Source organism: Onychostruthus taczanowskii, unplaced genomic scaffold (genome assembly GCF_017590055.1).
Source record: "Onychostruthus taczanowskii isolate IOZ18803 unplaced genomic scaffold, ASM1759005v1 scaffold102, whole genome shotgun sequence".
Lineage (NCBI taxonomy): Eukaryota > Metazoa > Chordata > Aves > Passeriformes > Passeridae > Onychostruthus > Onychostruthus taczanowskii.
Window position 1 is genome coordinate 812,931 of NW_024496748.1, and position 12,418 is coordinate 825,348.

A 12,418-nucleotide genomic window follows, 5' to 3' on the forward strand; every position below is an offset into this window, starting at 1 on the left:
ACAAGATACACCTACTTGGCAGTTAAGTACTAGTTTAATCTACGGGTTAAATCTATTGAAAACTGACATGACAGTAGTTTTCATAAACATTTAATCATTATAGTAAAAAAATAAAGTCTGGAAAATTAATACAATAGTCACCAGGATCTTTTTTGTAATTGGTTTTGCAAGAATGAAAACTGATAGAGGTTACACGTAAGCTTTCTGGAACTTAATTGCAACTGAGAGTATGAGTGCTGAGCATATTATATTAATTTTATTTTCTAGAATTGTATACAATAGATTTTTAACATGGTCAAAGAATATCCATGCACCCTGAATAAGATGATGATATTGCACTTCAAGTGAGTCAAATAAGCTTCTAAAAATTGTGTAAAAGTCAACTTCTACAAACTGAACACATCAGAAAAAGCAAAGACATTTCCTGTATTTCTCTGGCAGCATCTACATGAACAGACAGTCAAAGATTATTTTGTAATGACCAGATGATTACTGATCAACTCTAGATGTAATAGTGACACATTTCTGAAGATCAGGAGAGAAAGCCACAGCATAAATTCAATTTTCTCTGGAAGACAAGGAGAATATTTTGCATGAGGTTTTTTTTTTTGTTTGTTTGTTTTTTTCCCATCACTTGTTTTAATCGCAAAAGAGACGCTGGTTTAGACTAGTTTTATCTTGGAAATATTTCACTTCTCATTCACATCATTGTTCTTAATGTCATCTTTGGTAGGGTATTCAATTCAGCATATATCATGACTTCATGTACCCAGAGAATGGACCTCCTTTCCCTTTCCTTTCCCTTTCCTTTCCCTTAGATTTTATTATTTTTATTTCCTTTGAGGAACTTGTAAGCTAGTTTGGATTTATCTCAATCTTCTGCTAAGAGGTGCTACCTAAAATGCACTCACTGTCCTCAGCTGTGTTGGCTCCCTGTAATGGAGTGCAGAAAAAAATACAGAATTTTCTAGAAGAATTGTACAAATCCATGCACATGTATAAATCTAAGCACATGCCTTTTAAGGGACTTCAATATGCATCAAGAGAGGCAGTACTAATCTGCAATAGAGGCAGTACTAATGTGCAATACATGCCTCCATTGACTTCATTTTTGAGGTCATTCAACTTGAAAGGCAGAAGGAGCACAGCTTTGCAAGCCTTCTCCTTAAAATGCTTGAAATATGGATGGCCATCAGGACTATGAGAACAACAAAAATTATGTTATTGCAACTGACCTAAAAGAGTGTAAGAAGAAAATAACAAGTAATTTTTGTCTGCCCAGAATGAATAGCCTCTCAGGACCTTTTTGTGATTATGGCTTTTTGAGGGAAACAAAGTCATTGGTAAAATAATGCAATAGTGGCTACACAACTACTTACTCCCAGCTCCATTCAAACTGAGGCTTCAGCAGTAGGTGCAATACTTCCCATCTTACCCACCACATATCCAAATATACTTTATTCATCATCTCCTGGAACGGGAATGTATTACAGATTTTGTTACAAAGTGCCTTATTCACATTTATAAGTGAGCTTGTTCCACTCTGCCCTGACCTACAGAGACCTAAATCTTTATATAATAGTTTTTGGGTTTGATTAAACTGAAGCACATAAATAGCTGCAAAATGCTGTAATCAACATATTGCTCAACTCTTTCCCACAGGCAGTGTCCAGTTCTGAAGCCTTCTGTGAAGGAAAACTTTCCTGGCTGACTGACAAGTACTCTCCATGAAATTGCTTCATGAGAGTCGTAAATGCAGTAATCTTGCCCCAGAGCCTCATGCATTATGCTCACAGTACATACCTGTCATTATATGGCACTAAATGCATCAGAATGAACTGATTTCATTAACTTTCCTGGATTTAGATTGGAATGGATAAAATACTCTGAAGTCTTTATCACCAAAGAAATGGTCTTGAAAGCTAATGTTTACACTACAGCTTCACGGTACCAGTGCGTGGTGCAAGACTCAGGAGCTCCCTAATTTATTATAAATTTGCTCAGAACTAATCAACACTTGTTTTAACCTAATTCTAACACAGCTTAAGAGAAACTATTAGTGTTTTAAAAGAAATGTTATTCAAGAAAGCAGGGATGGGGGGTTGAGAGAAGGTCAGTATAGGGGTGTTAGAGGGTTGTACACACCAAAATTTTTACATAATTCTAACTTAAGCCTGAAGAAAATCCAACAATTTCTCCAAGTCTGATGAAAGAAAAGTGTTCCAAATATAATTGTAGAACAGTAGGAAGTCTGGACAAGGTATTGCACCATTGCACCATTTATTATCTTACCAATTTGGACACTTTGACAGTAAGTCAGAAATAAAAAGGTCAGTAGTAAGAGTAGCATAGGTTATTTCATCCAAATCTGAATTGATAATAAAGGTAAACTCTCTCTCTGGGCAACATGAATCAGTGATTCTGCTAAAGTTGTTTCAACCCCTGTCATAAAATAACTTCTTTTTCAAAACTTGCTTGAATATCTGGCTGAGTTGAAATTGCAAATTGTCCTAAAACAGTTGAGTCTTTCAGTACTGTGGCTACTAACATGTACACAAAAAATAACACTTTTTATTAATGCTTCAGAGCCTGTTCTGGTGCAGTGATATTGTAGCTGATATTCCTTTCTGGGAAATTCTTCAAACTCCATAAAATTATGGGAAAACCATATAATATTCAGATGAATGAAGTGCCATTTTATGTTTATATACTAAGCCATTACTACTTCTTCTTAGCATTAGTGAATTAAAATAGGAATTTTAAAAAATTAATTAATGGTGAGTGTTCTTGGGGGACAGAAATTGCTCTTAGCTGGGTAGATTTGGTGACATCACAAGAAGTATGTGCATAGGAAGTCAAAAGGACTCATAGCATAATGTGTAGGTCAATGGTTTTGAAGTAGAAAATCAGAAAGGAAGGCAAAGGACCCATAAAGCAGGTGATCAGAAAGCAGAAATACAGAAATAATAATTTTATGTGTTGCACACCTGCTGATCAAAAAAAAAAAAAAAAAAAAAAAAAAAAGGAAAAAAAAAAAAATTTAAAAAAGGTTTTTTAGGTGATCAGAAAGCAGAAATACAGAAATAATAATTTTATGTGTTGCACACCTGCTGATCAAAAAAAAAAAAAAAAAAAAAAAAAAGAGGCAAAATGATACAATTATCAAAGGTCTGTATTTCTTCATTTACTAATAAAAACCAAAATTTAAATTCAGCTGTTTAGAACTGCTACTATCCTTCATTTCAGGAAGTATGGGCTTCATTTCAGATTAATTTAATGATGCAGCTTTTTTTTTTTTTTTTCCTGGTAGGCAACAGGAAGTGGAAACTGTTTATTGTGCCAATACAGATGCCTTTCATTATTCTACTTTTCTCCTGCCTAGCACAGTAAACCACAATTTTATCTTTAGGATATTTATTTTTGGGAAAAAAGATAAGAATAATCTTTAGCCTGTTAATACCCAGCTCTACTAGTCCTTACATTCTGCTACTGTTCTTCAGTAATGCTCTTTTTCTTTGCCTCATTATCTGATTCATACAGGTAAACACATAAAGCTTCTAAGAACTGCATGATGATCCCTGTAGGGAAATAAAGTTCTTTGTGCCAAAACTTTTGAAATGAACACTTAAAATGTTTTGGGCTGTTGGCCTTCTTTATCAATGCCCTAAGTATCAATTTGAATGGATTTATGACTATCATTTGAATCGTTACCAGTCTCAGTAGTGATGTATTTATGAGCTAGTTGTGCTGCATTATAACCACTCACTAATAAAAAATGGCACTCATTAGCAAGATTCAAAAAAGACAGAAGAAAATTTTCGCTATTTTTTTTCTTTTCCTTTTGCCACTCTACCATTAAGTAATAAGAAAAAGAAACCTGATGTTATTTGGAGTATTTTTTTGTTTTGTTTTTACATTTCAGTATTTTACTGTGGCAGCTGCTGGTTTCATATTGTTTCTATTTTTTGTTTCTTCCAATTTTGTTATAACTAAATTTCATTAACACTTTAGGAAATGTGGACATTTTCCTTCCATCTGCTAAATGGCTTTCAAAACTCATTTACTTTGATTCAGTAAACCTGGAAACAGCTGGCAAAAATTATTTTTATTAAGTTCCTCACTTTCATATTTACAAGATATGTGACTTTCGTATTCTTTCTTAAGTTCTGTAATTGGTTTCTATTTCTCAACTGTACAATTTCTTTCTAAATGCTAATCAACCAGGTGGTCAGATGTTTAGTTATCATTCTGCACATTAACCAGTTTAATGTGTCTCAGTTTAAATGTCTAGAGCTGATGATTCAAACGATGTGCATAAAAACTGTAAGAATGGTTATTTAGTTTTCAGCCGTTACTTTCTTCTTCCTCTTTCTACTTCTGAACTTGATTGTGATGATTAAATAACCTAAGAAAAGAATGTGAAAAATATGTTCCCTGCTCTGGATATTCTAAAATGTTGATATTTTGCAACCTCTGATGTATCATCAGGGTGAAGGAATGAGTGATAGAGACTGGTTTATGACCTTCTCATTAGCTCTTTCTGCTTAGTTTTGGGTGTGAGAGCCTATATGCACTACTCATTCACTTTTAGCTTGCTCCACTTCTACAAAACAAGGCATTCTGCAGCCAGCAAAATACACTAATTTGTTTCTGGAGTGACAAGTCCATGCTCCTAGTCTTTCAGAGCTGCAGAAGATATGTCCATGAGCCATTGACACAGAAAAATTTATCCTTTTGAGGCTTATTCTTGTACCTGATACATCTGCTTAGGGTTGTACTCTGCCACTAGAATTTAAGGTGTGAAAGTAAATTCCCAGCAGAATAATAATTAAAAAAAAAAAATCCAAAACTAAAACCTTTCATATCTCTTGCCCACTGAGCTGCACACAGGTGTACTAAAAGAGCATCACTGAGATGCTTTGTATCAAACTGTACTTGAAGGGCTTTTTCAGCAACATGAAGATATTTCAAGTTGTCATTTTGGGAATATGCAATTAAGGATCAGATTTTCACAGAGCAGTGCCAGGAAATAAGATACCAAAAATAACGTTTGAGTCACTGGTATTAAACAAATTTAATCAGTTCTTTGTTTAGATCTTTGACACTTAAGTAAGGGCTCTATTTTTTTTTCCCATGAAAATATATTTCTCTCATCTTCTTAACAAACTTAATTTGTGATCAGTTTCCAACAATAACTGAATTATAGGGAAAAAAAACATACAATAAGCATTATCATTTGAACAAACAAATATAGATCAAAAATTTGTCATAAAATTGTGGCAGTGGTGTATGCATCATCATCATGCTCAATCTATTCCCGCAGATTCTTTCATTATCTCTGATAGATGCCATTGGCATGAACTGAGTCAAAGACTTCCAACACCTTTGGGAATCCAGACTGCACAGATAAATCTTCACTGACTTCTGCAGATGAGGTTAGCTTCTATGAAATGAGGGAAATATCTGTGTTCCAAAATAACCTTTGAAAAATGTCACTAGACACTCCGGCACAGAAGGTTGACTAATTTGAGTGATGTTTCCAAATAAAAGACTGAAATACTGAGTAATGTCAGGCTCAAAGGACAAGTTTTGCAATATTTCTAAATAGAGTACTGATAAACAATTACGACTTTAGCCATTGAAAATGTTCCACACAGACACTGAACCCTCCCTTTGCTCCACTGAACATGAATCTTCAGATTCTTATGAAATTTTCAGATAGTAAGAATAAATCCTGTTGAAATAGCATTTATGCAACATAGGCAGTGGTGTCCTACCATATCTGTGTTTGAATTATGTACACATGATGTGCATACTCCACCAGAGTAAGGTATTAAGTCATTAAACAGCACAATTCAGTCAGTTACCATGAATTCCTAAACATTCACAGACACATCTGTCAACTCATATCCATATCTCTTTGTGTAAGTAATTCTAATACTCTGAAATGTACCATTTAAAATTTCATGCACACAAAGCTGCACGGTGTAGATTTTTAATAGGCTAAGTTACGAATATTACGCCTTTTCTTGTCATAATGAGCTGGAAAAGCATTTGTCATTAAAAGCTTCATTTAACATTTAGTTGTTGACTAAATGTCGACTGATGGTTGAAAAAAGATTATGTGCATTTCACTGCTGCTTTCAGTAAGGCAGTGAGCTTAACCCTGTGGGGAACAAAGCAAGTCACAGTACTGGGGACATTGGGGACATGGGGGTGAGGGGATGGGATGGGGGAAGTAGCAGTTTAAAAACATAGTTTCAAATTTGCGTGCAATCTAGGTAATAAGGGGTATCTCTGTTTTTAACAGAGGAATTGTAAAGAGATGACTTGTCGGGGCTTGTTTTTAGAGTACTTTGGAAGTTGTACTTCATTACACTAATCAATTCATACTATCATCTCTCAAGTTTAGACTGACAGTAAGTGACAGAAACCAGATGAGGACAAAATCTTTCTCACACCTCCAAAACCAGAAAAATTTCCTTGTTCAGGTTTCTGAATACAAGCACTTAGGAGGGCAGAGAGCAGGATGTAATCAGAGTCAGTCACACATCTCACCACGTCTCATTCAGGTTCCCCTCTCCTCCACAAGCTCCTCTATGCCCCCTGAAAAAGCAGGAGTAGTAGCAAGAAGTGTGTGATCCTCACCCAGTGCAGACCAGCAACAGTGCTCCTTTCCATCCACAACTCCAGCATAAGGAGAGGCACGCTGCTGAGGGCAAAAGTGCCTCAACAAGCTGAGATGTGCCCAGATATGTCTAAGAACCTGCATCTGCTCCTGACATACAACATACTTGGTAATATAGTCCAGGTGATTCAAATGTGCGATTATCTGAGTAAGCAGTTCTTAAAGAATAGCACAACTTCCATTTTCACACATTTTAACAAACAAAGGTTATTTATATTCCTTGCAAGGATTCAAACCATGGTCCTGTGCATGGTTCTTAATACCTTGAGTGTTACCTCTGGGTAAGCAATGCCAACCATACTATTCAGAGCCAAGTCTGTTGCTCAGAAGTTGGGTACACACCAGCAATCCTCACTCGCTGTGTATGAGATGTATGACATGGGATTCAAGAAGGCTGATAATCTTGGGCCAGAAATCCCTCAGTGCTGTCAAATGCAACCACATGCAATGAATGCATTTATGAATACACCATTTCCTGTGGTTTTAGTTTCTCAAATAAAATCTAGATTTAAGACTAGATGTGGGCTTTCTCTCATTTCCATGGGAAAAAGAAATATTTTCAGGTATGGCAACCAGATTGTTAAAAAAAAAAAAAAAAACAAAAAAAAACCCAAAAAAAAAACCCTAATCAACAAACCCAACAAGTCTTAAATAAAGATTAAATTGTACTGTTTTAAAGTCATTATTATGATCTTTGTGTGTACTATGAATGCCAGTCTCACACAGCTTAACAGAAGACAAAACTAACAGTCTCTGAGGTAGCAAAGGACATAGCAATGTTTGTATTCTGTCTAAATACTGGGAACTCCAGGAGCCAGAAGGCAGAAGTTTTCTAGAAAGCTGTCCAAGACAACAAATGTAGGGCCTTGGAGCATAATTAAGAAAATAACTACTTCTGTTTGACATTCCTCATGAAAGAATGTGTTATGTCTTATGAATTCAAAACATGCAATTAAACAAAGCACATTCCCTCTTCTCTTGTTCCCCAAATAAAGTAATTCAGAAGCCATTGCTTTGAATTGTTGGCTGTATTAGCTAGCACAGACATCAAATATTCAGCTGGGAGCCTGTCTGAACACAAATGCTTTAAGCTGCACTCCAAAAGTCAACTAAACATAAGAAAAAAATCCCAACTCTTCATAACTGCTACATCTATGATTATGAATAATTCCCTGGAAGTCATTGAAAGAAAATTATACATCAAACCTCCTTCTTCTCCGTATTTTGTATGCTTTCAACTGGAAATAAAGGAAAGACACCACATTAAGCTGAGTTTTAGCTTCGTTGTAGATATCTAGTATGCATTGTTTGTGGAAAACACCTTCATCTTAACTTTGTTGAAGTTAAGTTTTAAATCCAATGGGACAGTTATTTACAAATTGGTATTTATCCTGCTCTGTTTAAAACATACTTAGAACACAAGGGCTGAATATTACCAATTTTTCAGCATCACTGTCAAATTCTTGCTCAAGATTGCACAATAGTATATGAACAGAAGACATATAGTAGTTTTATTTCTTGGAATGAGAAAATAGTGAAAATGTCAAAAATTTCATCGATGCATTTGTTTTTCAGAAGAAAAAAACCCCAAGAAAACATATAACATAAGATGGTTACTTTGTCTTCCACCTGCAGTTTGATTCATGGATTATGAAATACAGTAATAATAAGAAGAGCAACCTTGGTGAAACACACATTTATATGGGCCTCCTTCACACTTCTGAATCTCCTAAGAACAAGATCTAGAGCATCAGGTAGGTGTCTATGACAGCAAATTCAGAGGCAGGAGGAATGGGTGATGTTCCTTGACATAGCATTTATGAAAATGTGCCATTCCAAATTTAAATGTTTTGTGATTTTATTATTCCCTCTCCTTTGAGTCCTCCATTTCTTATGAAGGGATTTCTATTCTTTTTCTTATAATCTTGTGATGAACTTTTACCTTCCAACTAGGCACCAATAACTATCTTATATATTGTCATAATTTTATTTTACAAGACATGTATGTAACTTAAATTAGTATTTTTTTTAAAGACAGCATTAAGTATGCAAAATTTCAGTCACAATTTCAAATGTATCTGATCTAAGGAAATGTACTTATCACTAAAAATACTTAAATAATAACTTATGGAGTAGCCATGCTCCAAAAGGTTCCTTGATGTAGAAAATTGAAAGACCAGTCATTCAGGGGTGAGAGAATGAGAGCATCCTGGGAAGCAGATTTATTGTGAGTTTCTAGGTTAAATCTAATCCAAACTCTCTTAAAACCATGCTCATGCAGTTTCATGGATATAATAGATACATTCACTGAAAGAAGATTTCAAGCCATACTGTGCTATTGTTGAAGTAAATTTGTAAATTAAAATTGGAGTTTTAGAAAAGAAAAGGCATTTTTGGTAAATTGAAGCTGAAGAGAGAACTTTCTGGTGATTAAAATTACTCTATGTTATTGTTTCATCACTCTCTTCTCCATACTCAATGGGTAAATAAAAACTAGCAAGATTTTAAACAAAACAGAATAAACTTAGGGTTTTCCCCTAATCTAGCAAATGCATGCCTTAGCAGCAGATGCAAATGACTTTTTTATTTCCTAAAAATTAATAGATTTCCTGAAGCATTTTGCAAGGGAAAAGTTTTCTGTGTAAAACTGTTAACAAACAACTTAGAATACTGTGGAGGGGGGTTGTTTGTTTTTCTTTCTTTGCTCATTTTGCTCTTTTCTGGCTAAAAATAGCACAGAAATTTACAGTTTTAGTGTATTCTTAAAACCAACTATGATATGCACTTTTCCTGAATACTACAAGGCAAAACGTATTTAACTTACAAAATCATGTTTTATGTTAGTTGTCATGATCAGGAGGAAGGATTTTGTGCCAGCTGTCTAAATTTATACTTAGCCATGCAAGGTTAAATATATTTTTCCTCTCACTTCAGTGTGAAGTAGAAAACTGTACATTTGGTTAAGTGAATTCTTAGGACTTCTCCACAAGATTAATATTTTAATGCTCAGTCACAGTATGCTCTTTTGTTTATAAGAAACCCTTTGAAGATCAAGATTCTATTGCCTTAGGAAATGTACCAACAATCAAAGCCTATAGCATAAAAAGACGAGTAAAGACAAAGGACACAACAAGTCTTAGTGGTCTCTCTAGCAGAGCAGTCTTCTGCCAAAAACGTGAACACAACTCAGTAATTGCAGTATATGGCCGGACCCATTGGGTTCATATTGGCTAAACTTCTAGGTAACAAAAAAATTGCAACTAAATAGAAGCTGACTCAAAAATCTTAACTAAGAATCAACCTCTCTGTCATTTTGTACATCTTCCAATGGCACTGCAGCAGTACACCTCTGCACCTACCTGCTGATGGCAGTGCATCAGACAGTTTTCTGATTTTGGGACCTTTGTGCAGGCAGTCTCAGCATACAAATCAAATGTAAATTGTACGATACTTTGATGCAATTGGCTTGTTGGACTGTCAAGAAGTCTTCAAAAAATTTAAGTGAAACTTGTCTCTGAAACTGTGATAAAGTAGATTGAATTTCCAAACTATTTTTTTTTCTTTCTGTCATACAGGAGCGAAAATTGGTATTTTCTAATCGAGGAGTTATGCACACCAATTAATAAAATACTCTTTTTTATCAAGACAGGTAAGATTATGTTAAATGCAGACTGATGGCAAATTGGCCTATATGACCTGCTTTTGCAATAACCCGTGTAGCTGTATCTAAAGAACCCTCCCAACAAAACACAGAAACTGACCAGAAATTCTTTTCTATCTCAGATTCAATGTCAAATTTATTTTCTTTAATTGCCTGATTTTGGGGTCATTTGGAATACCGTATTGTTGATAATCACATCTTACTTGAGATTAATAATTTAAAGAAGAAACATTGATGCTTTAAGGTAAATGCTGCTCAAAACATAATGTATTTCTTCTTTTTTTTTTTTTTTTTTTTTTTCAAATTATGCTCAAAACATAATGTATTTCTTCTTTTTTTTTTTTTTTTATATAGAGACTTCATATTCAGTAAACCAGGTACAGACAGTACTTTTCAAAAGAGAAACATAATGGAACCACTCAACATTAACTGTCTGAAATAAACTACTCCAATGATGGCATTTGTTCACCATATCCTTGCTACTTCAACTGACAGAGAATTTAATTAAAATATAGTGTTCTTATAGAAAAAAAGGGGAATTGAAATGTCATGTAAGTTGTTTTAGTGAATAATTTGGTCATATCTCATTCAATCTAAAGAACAATAAAAGGTGTTCTTTACTTATATTTGAAATCTTTACTCAATTATGTATCGAAGCAAAATCCAGATGTCTCAGGACAATATTTTATGCATATGTTAAATAGCTTGTTTGTTCCTTTTGTTTAGTTACTAAATAAAGATAAATGCTACTGACCTTTTTTGTTTTGTTTTGTTTTGCAATAATCACTAAGTATGTCAACTAACATCTGATTTAGAGCTCACCAACTCACTAGTTTCTCTAACATTTCTTAGAAAGTATCCATTTTTTCTTTTTGGCAGTATTGTCAGGAGACTTACCTTAGCCTCTGTATTTTTATCTACAACAGATAATCTAATGTATTCTACTTCTATTGTAAAAAAAAATAGCATTGGCATAGTCAGTAAAATTAATAAAATTTAATGGATTGTTCTACAATTACATTATTTTTCTATAGTCTATCATTCAGTTGCTAGCTTTAACCAAACATACAAGCTAATTATAATATACATTTGAAGTTACTCTGAAAACAAAGATTATCCTTTACATGAATAATTTATTCCAAATATTTCACATACACAAGAATGTGCTTTGCCAATAGCTCTGTTACTTAGCCCTTGCAATTTTTTAAAGACTTCTACAAATCCAGTGTAAATAATTACTACATAAGAGTGTATTTCAGAATATGTGACAGTGGTAAAAAATGCACACAGCTTCTTCTGCTTTTATCTGATGCTTTAATATTATTGAAAATGCAATAAAAATTCACTTTCTTGAGCTGATATGAGTGACCATTTAATTTTGTGTCACTGAAAGTTCATATTAAATTTGTCTTAAGGTGTTAGGTGCATTAATTTGTTAAATCTAAGAATTCAGAAACATTTAAAATTATCACATATGTGCAAACTCACAGGAAAATATGTTAAAATTTTTACTACTTTAGTAAGACTACAACTTAATTTAATTTCTCAGCAAAGAATCTTGGTGAAAAATACATGGTTGTGTTCACATTAAAAACCCCTCTATGCTTTATTGTAAAGAGGTCCTTTTCCACAAAGAGGGTCTTATATTCCAGAATATTTAATGGTTGTAGTTTTAAAATAAAAGTCTCTGATAAATACATATATATGTCTGCATACATACACATATATACATATATATATACATATCCATGTATGCATATATATATGTATACGTACACATGTATAAATATACATATATATATTTTATATATAAACATATATACATATATATACAGAGGTAGCTATTAAAAATAAAAATAAAAATATGGTGATCTTTCACAGTCCTGCTTTTTTGGCATTCATCTCCAAGGTTTTCTTCTGGTCCAAGCTGGTTTTATATCAGGGCTTGCCTACAACTCATGCCAGTTGATGGTAGAGTGACTCTGGTACAACACTGGAAAAACAGGATATGGTTTACACTAGAGAAGAAACTCAGTATTACACTGGATTTAGGAATCAGAGTCTAAGTC